This window comes from Acinonyx jubatus, chromosome D2, assembly GCF_027475565.1.
Source record: "Acinonyx jubatus isolate Ajub_Pintada_27869175 chromosome D2, VMU_Ajub_asm_v1.0, whole genome shotgun sequence".
Lineage (NCBI taxonomy): Eukaryota > Metazoa > Chordata > Mammalia > Carnivora > Felidae > Acinonyx > Acinonyx jubatus.
In genome coordinates this window covers 31,654,567-31,668,885 of record NC_069393.1, presented here as the reverse complement: position 1 = coordinate 31,668,885, position 14,319 = coordinate 31,654,567, and positions in this window count along the sequence as shown.

The window sequence follows — 14,319 nt, the reverse complement described above, 5'->3', positions numbered from 1 at the left end:
ATTCAGTTCCTCTGCCTATTTTTTAATTGGATTGTTTGGGTTTTTTACTATTGAGTTGTATGAATTCTTTACATATGTTGAATGTTAACCCCTTATAGGGTTTGCAAATATTGTCTCCCATTTGATAGGTTGCCTTTTAATTTTGTTCTTTTTTTTTTTTTTTTTTTTTGCTGTGGAGATATTTAGTTTGATGTAGTCCTACTCGTTGATTTTTAAAATTGTTTTAACGTTTTATTTATTTTTAAGAGAGAGAGAGAGGCAGAGAGAGGGGGGAACAGAGAGTCCCAAGCAGGCTCTGCACTGACAGCAGAGAGCCTGATGCAGGGCTCAAACTCAGGAACTGTGAAATCATGACCTGAGCCGAAGTCGAATACTTAACTCACTGAGCCACCCAGGTGCTCCGTAACTTGTTGATTTTTAGAAATACATATTTTTATGTTCACTGTTCTTGTTTCATTTCTTCCCACTTAGGCTTCATAATTGCTTATTCTTTTTTAAGAATTGATTCCTGCATTGACCTCTAAGGAGCCTAAACATACTTCTTTTAAAGAATTTTTTCAAATTCGTCTGCAGTGAGTTTACTCCTTATTGTTGAGTTTGTCCGTTTTCTTAACATTAAATGTCTTCACTTGATTTGGAATGTTAGGGTCCCATAGAATAATGGTTAGCACAATGGACTCGGATTTGGAAGGTTAGTTTTGAGGTCAATTGCAAGTGAGAAGCTGGTTCATGTTTCTGTTTTCTTTCTTCTATCTCTCCTGCTCACCATGCCTGTCTCAGGCTTTGCCCTCTGAGCCCACAGTCTGGAACTTAGGTGGGCATTTTGGGGGCCTGCTCCAAGCTTATACGGGGGAGGTCAGACACAGGTTCCTGTGCAGAGAGGGTTCTCCTTTGGGTCCTGGAGGAAAAGTCATGCCTGTGCCCCATTGCATCCTGCCCCCCAAAGTGCAGCTTCTCACCAGCTTTGCTGGCTTCTGCCTCTGACCCCAGGGCTTCTGCCCCTCTCACAGCTTGGGGTTTTCATTCCATTTCTGCACCGCACAAATGCTGATCATGTTTTTGACTGTGACTTTGTCTTTTTTGGGGAAAGGGAGCTTTTTAATTTTTACCAACATATTTTGCTCATTATTGCTGTATTTCTGGAACCTGGGAGCCTTCATTCAAAGCATCGATGTAAAACTATGACATCCAAACTCTAAAACCTTTGTATTGTTTCCTTCCCATCTGGGCTAAGGGGAATCCTGCCTCAGTCCAACAGGAGACCCCCGGGGGAGGTTATGGGCAAAGATGGAGACTTAAAAAAATAAAGATGGGGTCTCTGTGCCCTGGGGCTGGTGGAGTAATGGGTAGGAACCCGGGGAAGAGTACAGGAAGGTATATGGATTAATATATGTGCACACACACCCTTTCCTGTTTCCCCACTTGCTTAATAGCAGACAGAGAAGGTGGAGCAGAGGTCATCTGTCACACCTTCCAGACTGAGGTCGGCTGTGATGCCCGCTCATTCTGTCGGGGCCACATCACCAGTTGGTAAAAATGGGAAAGTTAGAGATGGTCTGCCTTCCAGACCAGCCTTGCAGGTGGGACCCTAAGAGAGCCCCATGGCTGTTTGTTGTGAGGAGAACACCGCACCCCGTTTGTGTGGAGGGAGTAAGAACGGAGAGGAATTTTAATTTCTTCGAGGTTTTCAACATCCTTGTTGAAGAGTTCAAGAGGATTTTGTGTTTATAGAGTCACATCAAGTGCAAGGGTGGTTTTATGAGGTCTGATCCCTGCCTCCAGGGACTGACAAGAAAAACACGATTCATTCTCATCATCACTGTGGCTCCAAGTGTTTCCTAGCCTTCCGCCTCAGAGGAAGTCATTATTACCTTGGATGGAGCGTTCAACGAGATAGGCTGGGATTCAAGTGATTTTTACTTGCTGGCCACGTGTGATCTTGAGTAGTATGGGTGGAATTGTGCTCCCCCAGATTTAGATGTTGAACTCCTAACTTGTAGTACTTCAGAACGAGATCTTACTTGGAACTGGGGCTGCTGCAGACGAAGTGAGTTAAGATGAGGTCACGCTGGAGTAGGGTGGGCCCGTAATCCAGTATGACTGGGGTCCTCATAAACGGGAGAAATTTGGAGGCAGCTGCCTCCAGGAAGAACGCTGTGTGAAGACAAAGGCAGAGGTCGGGGTTATGCTTCTACAAGCCAAAGAACCCCAAGGATGTCCACAGACTGCCAGAAAGGAGGAAGGAGGCATGGAACAGATTCTTCCCCACCGTCTGCAGAAAGACCTGAGCCTGCGACCCCTTGGTCTCAGACCCCTGGCCTCCAGAACAGTGCGACAACATGTGTCTGTTGTTTGAGCCCCCCAGCTGGTGATACTTTGTGGTGGCAGCCCAAGTCACCTCACCTCTTGGTTTGAGTCTTCTTGTCTGTAAAATGGGAATGCGGATAATAGTAATACCTACCTGTGGCAGAGAAAGTGATGGTCCCCGAACTTTTTATTTGTTCCCCTGCATTTCCGAGCGCCCCCTGCAGTTTGGTGGGTGCCACGTGACTCGCATTTGCCAGTGGCCTGTGAGCCAAAGCGACGGAGAAAGGCCAGCACGTGACCCTCCAACCATCTTTTTCTCTGCCTCAGCATCCAGGTGGCCTCCAGCTCAGTTGGCCAAGCCACAAGATCAAAGCTTGCTTGGTCGCTGAATGAAGGAAAGTTGCCCTGGAAAGTCACATGGACACATAGCAGGCTTTGCACAGGTGGAGAAATAAACCTTTGTTATGTCAGTCCTTGAGACATTGGGGATTACCACACTACGACCTAACCTATGCTGACTCATACACCACTTCTAGAATTATTGTGGGGTTTGCATAGGTCACTATGTGTAAAAAACAAACAAACAAACAAACAAAAAACTAAAGCAGTGCCTGGCCTGTAGTAATGACTTGATACATGTTAGCCAACATACTAGCTGTGTGACTTCAGGCAGGTGCTCGACATCTCTGAGCTTGTTTCCTCATCTTCAAAACAGTAGCAATGACAGCATCGCCTGTGGGGATTGTTGTAAGGATGAAATAAGATACTATTTGTAGGGACACCTGAGTGGCTCAGTTGGTTAAGCGTTGGACCCTTGATCTCCGCTCAGGTCGCGATCTCATGGTCGTGGGATCAAGTACCGCGTTGAGCTCTGCACTGGGTGTGGAGCCTGTTTAAGATTCTTTCTCCCTCTCTCTCCCTCTGCCCCTCCCCCACTCACGTTTTTTCTCTCTCTCTCTTGAAACAAATAAAACATTTAGAAAAAAAAGATACTGCTTATAAGAACTTGGGCCAGGGGGTGGAGTGTGTTCATTCCAGCCCTGCTCTTCAGGGCTGCCTGGTCAGTCCGCTTGCCCATCTGTGTCTATCTGAGGCTCCCGTAGCAGGAATGGGCCAGCCTCCAATGACCCTTCCCTTCCTGATGTGAATGTATTGGGCTCCATTCTTGGGGGAGTCATTGTTCAGAGCATCTGTTCCTTGTTTTGTAAATCTTCCCACAGCTCCCCTTCTGCCAGGCCTCAGATGGGGATTTATGCCCTTGCAGACCAGGGATCAGACTGTCAGCTGCGTGCTCAGCTGCTGCCTCCCCTGAGCCGAGCCAGCCCGCCCAGGCTGTAGACGTGGGCTCACAGGACCTTGGCTCTTGCCCTGATCAAGGCAAATCAGCTTTCCTTGTCGTAAGGAAGGCGAGGCCTAGGGGACGTCTGCCCCATGTGCAAGGTGAGGGAGCGTTTCTCTTGGAACAACGCAGCAGGGAGGGCAGGAAGACATCGGGGAACCTGCAGACTGAGAGCTAAGGGCTGTGACCAGTGCTGATGTTAGCACTCAGCCAGAATCCAGAGCAAAGCAGAGACATGCAGCGAAGGCCTCTGGGAAGCTGCAGACAGGCCCGGTCAGGTGTCAAGATTTCTCTTTGATGTAAAAAAGGAATAGGAGAGAGAGAGAGAGAGAGAGAGAGATAAGGCCATGATTAAGAACAGCTGGGTTTTCATTAGTACTTAACTGATAACTGGATGTTTGTACTTATTTTTATAATGTCGTCTTGTAGCCCATCGTACCTTAATTGACCCTGCAGGTGACGGAGGTTCTCCCAGAATCCTCTGGGCCCTTCCTTCCTTCCTTTTCTCCTTCCTTCCTCCCTTCCTTTATTCAGTTATTTATAAGTAAACTTTATGCCAAACCTGGGGCTTGAACTCACGACCCCAAGGTCAAGAGTCTCATGCTCCACATGACTGAGCCAGCCAGGCGCCCCACTCTGGGAACTTTTAAATAACAGATGCCCAGGCCCCACCCCAGACCAGTTGAGTCAGTCTCTGAGGACAGGGGGAGGGCAGTGCTTCTCAAAGTGTGGCCCAGGGATGAGCAGCACCAGCAGCACTTGGTAAAATGCAAATTCTCAGGCCTGAGTTGGGCACTAACCGCAGTGCCTGAAAATAGGCGACCTATGTTAGCCGACTATGCCCATCTCAAGTGACCTCGAGGAGAAACCAAACCAAGAAGGACCAGAAAACCAGTTAAGCAGAGGCATGCAGGCAACATTTTTTACCAATCAGGTCTGTTAGAAACATAATGTATTAAGATATATTATGGAGGGATGCCTGGCTGGCTCAGTCAGTTAAGCATCTGACTCCAGGTCGGGTCATGATCTCACAGTTTGTGGGGTTCAAGCCCCGCGTCGGGCTCTGTGCTGACAGCTCAGGGCCTGAAGCCCGCTTCGGATTCTGTGTCTCCCTCTTTCTCTGCCCCTCCCCCACTTGTGCGTGCTCTCTCTCTCAAAAAAAAAATGAATAAGCCTTAAACATTAAAAAAATTTAAAGATTATGGAAAATGTATGTGACTATATGGAAATCAGTAAATCTTAATTTTTACAACTGAACAATTGCATTGTGATGTGCAATTGCATTTTTGGAGGATTGTTTGCAAGCATGCGTAACCTCAGACAGCCAATAAAGCACTTACTAACCTATTCTGAGGTTCGCTTTTTTTTTTTTTTTTTTTTTAGTTGACATGCCCTGACCCTCTGAGTCAGAAACTCGGGTTAGGTCCAGAAAGCTGTGTTTTTTAGCAAGCTGTCCAGGAGATTCTAATGCATATGAAAGTTTGAGAACCAGTGGGTGATTTTAATGTGTGCCCAGAGTTGAAAACCACTGGGTTAGTTTAGGGAGCTCTATTTTTGTTGTTGTTACCTAAGTAGTAAAAAGGTGATTGTTGAGTTTAGTGGCTTCATCAATGGTGGCTTATCTCTTCCCTGCTGAGACCCAGAGTTCGGGTTGAAGGTATCTGGTCTCTACTTCCTGTCTGGGAAGGGAACATGACCTTGCCCATTCTTTGCACATCTACATACAGAAGGGAGAACAAGGCAAATATTGTCACAATTAATATCCCTTCACAATCTGTCCTATTGCTAACAGCAATATCAGAAGAGACCAGCCCCCAAACCTGGTCTGGGCATCCTTGACCAACTGTATTTTGAGACTTTACTGATGGGCACAGAAGTCAGGCACAGTCTCCCCTCGCCACTGCTTTGTGAGCTCCATCTAAGCCAAGTTGATGCCCTGCAAACATAAGGCCTTTTCCTTGGGTCTTGGCCCATTCTTCACAATCCTAATCCTGGAGGAATTAATTTCTCATTTTGGAGTAATAGAATAGTTGTGGGAAGTGGGTGGAGTGGGAATTTCTAGGAATCACAGCTTTTTTTTAATGCACTTTCTCTCATTTTCAACCTAATGCTTCTGTTCACCCTCCCGGATGCTGTCTCCAACAACGGGTAATCTGCTTTGTCTTGGGTCAACACAATTAACACCCGTGTCCTTCCAGATTAAACCTGAACACTGCAGCATCCTTCCGGGTTAAACGAACCAGAGGATAGAGTCCGGATGGAAAACCCCATAACCCTTTTGTCTACCCTGTCTGGAAGGAGAGGTGTGTGTGTGTGTGTGTGTGTGTGTGTGTGTGTAAACAACTACAACATGTCCCATGATCCTATTCTTCTCTCCATCTGGAGAAATCTGGGACCCATATGAGCCAGCTCCTGCCTCATGAGGGGCCACAGAAGAGGATAGAAATCAAGGGCAGGTGGATGCTTGCCAGAGGCTGCTGTCAGCTCCAATGGGCATGTCTCTCTCTGGCCCATCCCTCTTGATTTCTAAATACATCAGTCACATGTACATGCCTCCCCTCCCCCCCACCCCAGATGCGCTCTGGTCCTCACTAGGTTATTAACTACCCTCCCCATTCTTATCCATCTCTGCCTTTCAGGGCTCCTGCTGGCAACACCGTGGGGTTTGTCCGTGGCTTCTTCCAAGTCTGCTGGGCTAAGGGAGATGTCTTGGATTTATTAAAATCAGCCCCACATTGGAGCCAGATGCTTCACAGCAAATGCTGTGGTCGGGATGAAGTGAAGAAACAAGCGGGGCAAACACGGAGGCTCCAGCGACCAATGACAGTCTCTTCCTGGGCCTTACTGAAAAGTCTCCTTTCTTGCTCCTTCTCTCCTCCCAAATAAAACATTTGCTTACGCATTTTTGTAAACTTCCGCGTCTCACTCTGAGACCAGCAGACCGATGTTTGCTGGGCTGTTTCTTCCAAGCCCTCTCTGTGGACGGGGGCAAGGCAGACAGAACACCGGAGTCCTGGCAAGGGCGAGCCGAAGGCCTCGCTGTAGGTCACAAAACAAGTGCCGGCCACGGGGGGCAGGGTGGACCTGGTAGGGGGCAGAGGAAGCGGGCAAACACTCAGGCTTTGCTCCTTCCTAACGGCAAAAGTTATACGAATAATCAGAACAGGGCGCCTGGGTGGCTCAGTCAGTAAGCGTCCAACTCTTGGTTTCTGCTCAGGTCATGATCTCATGGTTCATGGGTTTGAGCCCCGCGACAGACTGTGCTGACAGGGTGGAGTCAACTCAGGGGTCTCTCTCACCCTCTCTCTTTCTCTGCCCCTCCCCTACTCACCCTCTCTCTCAATAAAGTTTAAAAAAAATTACAATTAAAATTAAAAACAAAAAATTTAAAAATAATCATAACAGTATTTAGTCATGGTAATCACAGTAATGGTAATGATAAATCACGTGAGGAATTGTATTACCATCTCACTTAGAGCTTCCCAACATCCCCTGATCAGGTGCTTTGGCGTTATTACTATTATCCCCATGTGTACTTGAATATAGAAATCTAGAGATGTGTCCATGAACCAGAGACAGAAATGGAATTTGAGCTTGGGCAGCCTGATTCCAGAGGCTACAGCCTTTTTTTTTTTTTTTAATTTTTTTTTTTAACGTTTTATTTATTTTTGAGACAGGGAGAGACAGAGCATGAACAAGGGAGGGTCAGAGAGAGGGAGACACAGAATCTGAAACGGGCTCCAGGCTCTGAGCTGTCAGCACAGAGCCCGACACGGGGCTCAAACTCACGGACCAAGAGATCATGACCTGAGCTGAAGTCGGCCGCTTAACGGACTGAGCCACCCAGGAGCCCCTTTTTAAAATTTTTTTTTTTAACGTTGTATTTATTTTTGAGACAGTGAGAGACAGCTTTTTTTTTTTTTTTTTTTTTTTTTTTTTTAGAGAGAGAGAGACAGAGAGAGACGGGGGGGGGGGGGCAGAGAGAGAGAGAGAGAGTCCTAAGCAGGCTCCGTGTAGTCAGCGCAAGTCCAACGTTTAACCAACCGAGAGCCACCCAGGTGCCCCCAGAGGCCACACTCTTAAAGGTCAAGTGACAGATGTGAGGAATACATGCTTGTTAAAGTAATTGTTGAAAACTCAGATAAGTAATTTACTGTCCACAGTTTGGTTTATGTGTTTCCAATCATTTCTCTATGCAAACGTGTTCATGTTATAGAGAATATTTTCTGTAAGTCGAGTCATATAGTTGGTACTTGCTGTTTTACAGATTACTTTTGTCATGTAATTTTCCTAAACATCTTTGTCATAAAAAAAAAAAATCTTCTGCATGCTCATTTTAGTGGCTGCAGAGAATCCCATTTTATGTGCAACCACAGTTTATTTGACCAATTCTCTCTTATTCAACACTTAAGTGGTTTTCCGGGTTTTCACCATGGTAAGCAATGCTTAATGTCCAACAACATTAAATCTTAGCATTCAGCCATAATTATTGCCTTAAGATAAACTCCTGTACTGAATCTGCTGGATGAAAGTGTAAGAAAAAAGGTTAAGGTGTTTGATACATATCTCCAAACTTTCCTCCTACAGTCTCCCATAGGATGAACGGAGGTTTCTCCCCACCTTCTCCAGCACTGGGTTTTTACTATTTAAAAAACACTGTTGCTGGGGTGCCCTGGTGGCTCAGTCTTTTGAATGTCCAACTTCGGCTTAGGTCATGATCTCAGGGTTCGTGGGGTTCGAGCCCAACGTCGGGCTCTGTGCTGACAGTGTGGAGCCTGCTTGGGATTCTCTCTCTCCCTCTCTCCCTGTCCCTTCCTGACTTGTGCTTTCTCTCTCTCTCAAAATAAATAAAAAAACTTAAAAAAAAAAAAAAGAAGAAAGAAAATAAAAAACATTGTTGCCAATGTAAGAGGTCAGTGTTGTTTTGGTTCACATTTCTTGGCTCTGCTGTTTGAGATTTACTCCTGTGTTTGTTATGGGCTGGTTTCTGGAGGGCAACAGTGACCTTTCATCTAGGAAAACTGCACGTGCTATTTCCCTGTGTCAGCTCCATGCCGCTGGCATGAAAAGCCGAATTCTAGAGACTCTGGTCCCACTGCCTCTTTCTTGCCCACGTCAGGATCCCATGAGCACTGTTCACACAGGCAGACAACATCTGCAGGGATTGCCCAAGGCCCTAGACAACCGGGCCAATGAATGAGTCCCTTTATTCATCCTGTCACCAAAGAGAGGGACGAGCGGGCTGACGGCCCTGCACTCACAGATGTCCCCACAACGGTGCGGCACAGCTATTCTGAGGTCAGGCTCTAGACGCAGCAAGACCCGGGTCTGCAACCTGGACGTGCCGTCGCTTCACCCCCGCGAGCCTTAAATTCATTCAGCAGTAAAACGGGTGATAATCGAGTGCCCGTTTCACAGGTTGGGAGGGGTGGCCAGTGAGATCCCGCAAAGTAGGCACCGGGCACAGTGCTAGCAGAGAGAACATGCTCCAAAATCTTCATTGTTATGATTCTCAGTCAGTTGTGAGTATTTGCGGGGGGCGGGGGAGGGGGAGCTTCGAGGGAGGTTTTTGGGTGAGAAACAATAATACGAATGTTCACTTGCTTGGCATGTTCACGGACACTCAATCAACCTTGTCATTTCTGGGAAGAGAACTCATCAGAAGTCCATTTTATTCTCTTTATTCCCACCTGTGACCAGGCTCTTAACATAATGGGTGACATTTACGAGGCCTTCCTATGTGCCTGGCCCCTTACCCAGAGGACTTGACTTAATCCTTACAGTAACCCCATGAGGTACATACCATCCCTTTCCCCATTTTACAGATGAGGAAGCTGCAGCACAGACAGGTTGAGCGCTTTGCCTGAGGTCACACAGCATGGCGGAGCCAGGATTTGCGGACAAGCAGGTTGGCTCCAGATTATACTCTTGTCCTCCAGGCTAAACAGATGCTGATATTTGCAAAGATGGTGGCATCTCTGACTCTTTGGGAAAAAGTGCCCAATCTCACTTAAATTCCACTTCAGCATATGCTTCCAGAGTTCACACGTGTACCTGCCGGGGCCCTGCCGGTAGCTCCTGGGACAGGCACTAAACCTCCCGCAGCCTGAGAAAAGACACACAGGGATGGGCTCTGAGCCCTCCAGCTCCTACCACTTTGTGCCTCTCTGCTGGGTCCTGCCCGGGGGGGGGGGGGGGGGGGGGGGGGGAGGGGGTTTCAGTGACCAGAAGTTTTGGCAGGGTCCTGCATGAGCCTTCTCCTGCTTATGTCCTCAGGATGCCACTCTGTCCCCACAGCCACATGACCACGGGGCTCTCCAGGCACAGTGCTGAGAAATCACTAAGCCAGCCACAGGACTGGGGTCTGGTTACTCTGCTTCTGTGTCTGAGATAAAGTGCCCTGCAGGGGCGGTCCTGGACCTCTTGAGAAGACCTGTAAAGCTCCCTCGGGAGCCGTTGGTACAGATATGGACTGAGTAACTTACTGCTGTCAATGGCAGAAAGTTGCTGGTGAGTTACACTTGAGCCGGCAAGGCCCGGCCACTTCAACTTGGACATTCCCGTCAGTCATAGGCAGCGGGGTGGGGGAGGTACTGACACAGACATGGAGTATTGATGGTGGGTTTTATTTGTCCCTGACTGGGAATTTTTGGGTACAGATGGTTACAAAGCCTCATTGGAGCTGTCAATGAATTTCTTTTATTGGAAAGTATGAAAGCAAGTCATACTGGGGCGCCTGGGTGGTTCAGTCAGCGAAGCATCTGAGTCTTAGTTTCAGTTCAAGTCATGATCTCGTGGTCTGGGAGTTCAAGCCCTGGGTCAGGCTCCACTGACAGCATGGATGGAGCCTGCTTGGGATTCTCTCTCTGCCTGTCTCTCTGCCCCTCCCTTGCTTGCTCTCTCTCTCAAAATAATAAAAAATTAAAAAAAAAAAAAAAGAAAAGAAAAGTAGGTAACACCGAGTCTGCCCTGAGAAGTCGGACGTGGGACGTCTGTCCCCGTGGGGATGGGGACTGTGCTTTCAATTTTCTACCCTGCAGTTCGACATGGGGTCTGGCACACGGCGGGCACGCAGCCCACGTTTGTTGGGCTCCGCTATCTCTATCTCAGCAAGGTCCTTAAACCTTGCCGAGCCTCAGTTCCTTTATCGGTGAAATGGGGAGATAATTACCATGTAGTTGAGAGCACTTAGGAGGGCTCAAAAGGAGATCATGAGCAGACACCCAGAACAGGGCCTGGGTCATAGCAGGTGTGCAGGAAACGTTTATCAAATGGCAGTGCTACCAAAAGTTGGAAACGACCCGAGGGGGCCATCGACGGATGGACGGATAAACAAAACGGGGTCCATCCACACAGCGGACTATTCTTCAGCCTTAAAAAGGAAGGCAGTCCTCACGCATCCTACTTGGATGAACCTTGGAAACATGATGCTCAGTGAAAGAAGCCAGATACCGAAGGCCTCATACTGTGTGGTTTCATTTACACGACATGCCCAGAGCAGGCAAATCCATAGGGACAGAAAGCAGAGCCGTGGTTACCAGGGAATATGGGGCTTCCTTCTGGGGTGATGAAAACGTTCTGGAGTGAAAGAGTGGCGATGGCTGTACCTTAGGCATGTACTAAGTGCCACTAATAGTAAGTTTGATGTCATGTGTATTTTGCCACAATAAAAAAAAAATGGAGGCGTTTATTCTAAGTGCTTCTTAAACTTCATCACCATTCATTCATTCATTCCGCAGTCACTTGCGCAGGGTCAGGCCCAGTGGGAGCCGATGCTGAATGAAGCCTTTCGCTGAGGCTTCATCACCCGTGAAGGACAGGAAGCGGGCGGCACACTGACATCTATAAGTAAGCTATCCGGAGCGCTGCCCTGTAATGGGTTCCTTGGACTCTGCTTCCATGGGCCAGGCTTGACACACGTCTTCCCAACTGTTCCTCTGCTCCCCAGCCAGGCGGGACACGTGTCAGGAGCAGTGGGCTCCAAGCCGAGGGTGAGCACGCCTCTATTTGGGGCCGGGGCAGTGGGGAGCAGCACCCACCAGGCACTGTTCTGAAGGCATTGACTGAAGCCCAGATCTTCTTGGTTCCCTAGCCTCAGTCTCTCCACTCACCCAGACGGAAGGCTGAGGCTATGTTCTCCTGGAAGGGACGCTGCTTGAAGAAGTCACCACCGAGCAGGGAAAAGAGAATGTTAAGGCGCAGAAGGGGAATTCGTGAAAACTTACAAGAGGAAACAGGACCCACCCCTGTTCACTTACCCAAACTCTGAGAGGTGCTCCATGGGGCATCTCGGGGTCAGTCTCTGAAGCTCAGCTCTGGTTTTCAGGATTCATCCTGCGGACAAATGATAATCTCTACTTAGGGCTCCCTTCCAGCCTTCATAACATCGGTCTATTCACTGACTAACTGAGGCACTCAGCAGAGGGCGGGCATGGGGTGAATGGCCTCAAGTAAACGCAGTAGCTGTTTGTTCAGTGCTCGTCATGAACCAGGCACATGACATGCATCCCTGTCTCTCATGTTGATATTGTCCCCATTTTACATGTGAGCAACCTAAGGCCCAGAGAGGACAATGCACTGGTCCAAGGTCACACAGGCAGGACACAACGCTGCTATTCAAGCCTGGAGAGCAGACTCAGGGGGCAGACTTGGAAAAGTGGGCACTTAGAAGAGGGGTCGGGCTTGTTCTGTATGACCCCAAGGGGAAGTCTTTGGTTCTGTGCTTGTGTGTCCCTGGCATTTACGTGGCCTGTGGGGTCTCAATGGATAGAAGCAGACTTGAGGCAAAGGATGGGACAGAAGGGTTTGTGAGGGTGAAGGCATGGATTCACACACATCCTGACACTGCCGGTAATGTCAGCTGTCTGGGCCTCCCTCTTCTCATCTGTAAAATGGGATACAGTGATCACAGCCAGCCCCTCTGCTTCACTCTGGCTTTCAGTGATTCCCTAGCTTGAAGGATCAAGTCCAATCCCTTCTTACTGTTGGCCTAGAGGCTCCTGTGCATTCAGACCCTGCTCTTCTCCTCAGCTGCCTGTCTCATCAGAAGCAAGCTGTCTCTTGGGCCACAAACACTCCAAATCCTCTTTGTCCTCCGGGCCCCTTGCATGTGCTGCCTCCTGGGTTAGTCACTCTGTTGAGCTTTCCTGGGTGAGAGAGAACGGGGTGGCATTTGAACCCAGGCACTGGGGATTGCCACGCTGATCGTTGCAAGAGCACGCCCAGGGGACCCGTGTACCCCACAGGTGAGCATCGCCCACCGTGCACATCTGAGACAAAAAAAGTTGAAACCTTGCCCGGGAGGGCAGCTCTGGTGTGGACTGGACACGGGTGGCCCCATCTGCCCTCTAGGTGGGCAGAACCACCTGTCTTCTTCCTCACTGCTTAGTCTGGCCCCTGTTCAGGTGGGGAGCAGCTGCCCCCGGGCCGGGTGGACAGGAGAAATCCAGGTGGGTGCAGAGAGAGAAGGCCACCAGGTGGTTGATTTCAGGGTTCTGACCAGGCAGACAGAGGCCAAGCCCGTGGTTTCCAGAATAACCAGCTTATTCCTCAGGTGTAAGGAGTGTTAAGGAGCCCGGGGCAGGCATTGCTGGGAAATGCAGCTCAGACCCCAGCATGCAACCGGGACTTCAAGCTGGAGGTTGAAAACGCAAAGGCCTATGGGTCCCGGGGAGCAATTATAATGAATGGAGTCACAGCAGTGGCCCTGTTGGCCTGCTGCTTTCTCACTTTGGACAGACATGGATACACAGAGATGTCCCAGTTGGAGGTAAAATAGAGCACGTGCTGTGCTAAATGCTGCCTCGGCGTTGGAGAGACTGGGGGCGGGGGGCGGGGCGTGGGCCCTGGCTCTTCTCTCCTTGGAGGGGGTGCCTGCCTTCCCCCAGCTGTAGCCCTGTGTCCCTGTGGGAGCGAGGGCCCCACATCACCCTGGAGCAGGTGCTGTCAGATCCCTCCCCACCCCCACACACCTCGCTCTGCATACTTACACTATGCTCTGGAGACCTCCAACTGCCTGCATCTCTGGGCCTGACAGGCATGTTCCAGAATTCTGGACTGCTCTTCCGCCAGCAGGGCTGTGCTGGGGAATGAATACTTCCCCAAAGCAGCCTTCAGCCAAAGACTGACAAGCATTGGTGTAGGAATAGTTCAGGCTCCCTTACCCTCCCCCCTCTGGTGGAATTAGGCACCTGCTTTATACCGTTTCCCAGAGGGATTCTGCTCCAATAGCCCAGGGGAGTAGCTGGCCTAACAGTGCACCCTTCACTGGCTGTCTCGCTCTCCTCCTCCCCTGCCGGCTGTCAGCAGGTCCCGAATAAACCCTTGGCTCGCTAACGCTTGTCTCAACATCAACTCCAGGCGTTACTCAAACCAGGACACCTGATTTTCAAGAGGAGCTAGAAATCTGGTGGGAGTTTTTCGTTTGTTTTTGTTTTTTGTTTTTAAATAAAACCCCTTACTTTTTAAGTGTTGGCTTCTAATGTCAATTGTTAAAACCAAAACCAGACACTGCATGAGCCACTTGTCCGCAGGGTAGATTCGGTCCGTGGTCAGCAGTGTGCAAGGCGATGCGTGCACCAGGCCTGGCCTGAGCCTGCACGCCCCCTGAGTTCTTGGACGCCGTGGCCGTGGTTATCCTCATGGGTATTCTCTTTAGCAACTTGGCTGTCTTC